Source organism: Lolium perenne, chromosome 2 (assembly GCF_019359855.2).
Source record: "Lolium perenne isolate Kyuss_39 chromosome 2, Kyuss_2.0, whole genome shotgun sequence".
In the NCBI taxonomy this organism is placed as follows: Eukaryota; Viridiplantae; Streptophyta; class Magnoliopsida; order Poales; family Poaceae; genus Lolium; species Lolium perenne.
In genome coordinates, this window is record NC_067245.2 from 202,605,864 (window position 1) to 202,608,282 (window position 2,419).

The window sequence follows — 2,419 nt, forward strand, 5'->3', positions numbered from 1 at the left end:
ATCCAGTGCAAAAATCCGGCCTGGGAAATTCCGGTCAAAAGTCCGGTGAAAAATCCGGCCTCATGCCAGAGCCGAAAAACCTTGAGTCCTTAGCCAAAAAATGGGGGCCGGATATTTTGCAAATATCCGGCCTGGTGAATCCTTGACAGCTTCCTTTTGACCTGTGTTTCCACACAAGATACTCACAAACATGTATGCATGTAATCTCTGCACCACTTCATCAAACATTAGTGTATCTCATATATTGACATCAAACACTCCAAAACATAATATGTGAGAGATGTTCTTTCAATCTCCCCCTTTTTGGTGTTTGATGACAATATACGGATTTGCAAGAAAAACATTATAGAGAACACTCATGTGGGCAAAACATAGAGGCACTCCCTCTACATGTGTGCATACAAGTAATTTGCATTTGAATACAAATGCACAACATATAGGTGCGAGGTGCCTCAACACAAGAGATATCCAACATGAGCTCAAACATGAGACATAGGCAAATATATAGATGAGACAAGGTGAGAGAGATCATACCCATATGGAGATATATAATACCGGATATGTAAATATCACACCATAACATAAACCTTGGTCTCAACATATAGAATTCCGAAAACCCAACATAATGTCTCACAATCCACACACATATCACATAGTCTTGAACGAAACAAACCAAGCCAAATAGTTCAACTGAAGGACATAAAAGAAGACACAAGCGATAAAAGAATGGTAAACGCATATGCTTGTGTCCAAACCATGCAAATCCCTGAGAGAAGACCTAATAGAACACTTCTCCCCCTTTGGCATCGAGACGCCAAAAAGGGAAAAGCGCGATGCTACACGTCCCATGGAGATCACTCGGAGTCCGTCTCGGAGACATGATCTTCATCGCTATCAGCGGCAGGAGGAGAATCGCGAGCAATGCTAGCCCTCTGAATGCTCTGCTCAAGATCATCCCACGGAACCTGAGAGGAGTGCCACCCACTGTAAGTTGGGTGAACTGGCGGCTGAGGCAGAGGTCCTTGCTCACCACTGAGCTTGTGAAGGATGACGGCCTGTGTGTGCTGAATCTCAGAACGCTGACATCTGGCCTCAAAGTTCTCCTTGTGTATTTCAATGTTCATGCACAGAACATTGCGCTGGAACCAAGTAAGCTTCTTCACATTCCTCTGAATCACCGGAGAAGCAACAGGGCGACCTGGTGCATAGCCACTAGAGCGGGCATCTCCCATGAAAGAACCAGCAGCAGGTGCAGCACTGGGGACAGACTTCTTCGTGTAAGCTTTCTTGACTGTGTGGCTCTTAGTAGGTGATGAACCACAAGTATAGGGGATCGCAACAGTCTTCGAGGGAAGTAAAACCCAATTTATTGATTCGACACAAGGGGAGCCAAAGAATATTTGTAAGCCTTAACAACGGAGTTGTCAATTCAGCTGCACCTGGAAACAAACTTGCTCGCAAGAGTTTATCAGTAGCAACAGTTTTATAGCAGTAGCAGTAGTGAAATATAAGCAGCAGTGTAATAAAGACGGCAGTAGTGATTATAGTAAACAGCAGGATTAAAATACTGTAGGCACAGGGATGGATGAACGGGCGCTGCATGGATAAGAGAACTCATGTAACAATCAAGGCAGGGCATTTGCAGATAGTAATAAAACAGTATCCAGGTACTAAACAACCATAGGCATGTGTTTCGTATATAGTCGTACGTGCTCGCAATGAGAAACTTGCACAACATCTTTTGTCCTACCTAAGGCTGGCAATCGGGTCGGGTTTGACCGGGTAGACCTCTCCCAGACCCATGCCCATTTAACATACGGGCGAGGTCCGTGCCCACGACCCTGCCCATGGGTCTAAGCGCATACCCATGCCCACACCCATCGGGTCACCCGACCCAATCGGGCACCCATCGGGTTCTGTAGACAACCCATCAAATAGCACCATCACTTCATGAGCTAGTGAGTAACCGTGCCAGTGAAAGGCGTGGAAGCCATGTCGTATTTTACATGGGACGGTAGGAACTAAGAACTAGCTTTGGCACAAAATAAACTTAATAGACGTTTAAGTCTAGTGTCTTCCTACCTAGCAACCAAGTGTTTGCTTTTGTGTGTGGTATCTAGTGTATTTACATCAAATAAAGACTAATCGGGCGACCCATGGGCAAGATTGCCGGCTTGAGTCCTACCAGCCGGTGGCAGCCGGGCCTCTAGGGAATCTACTAGTAATTAAGGCACTCCTTTTAATAGAGCAGCGGAGCAAAGCATTAACACTCCGTGAACACATGTGATCCTCATATCACCGCCTTCCCCTTCGGTTGTCCCAATTTCTGTCACTTTGGGGCCTCGGGTTCCGGACAGCAATATGTGTATACAACTTGCAGGTAAGATCATAAAACAATGAATATCATCATGAATCAATA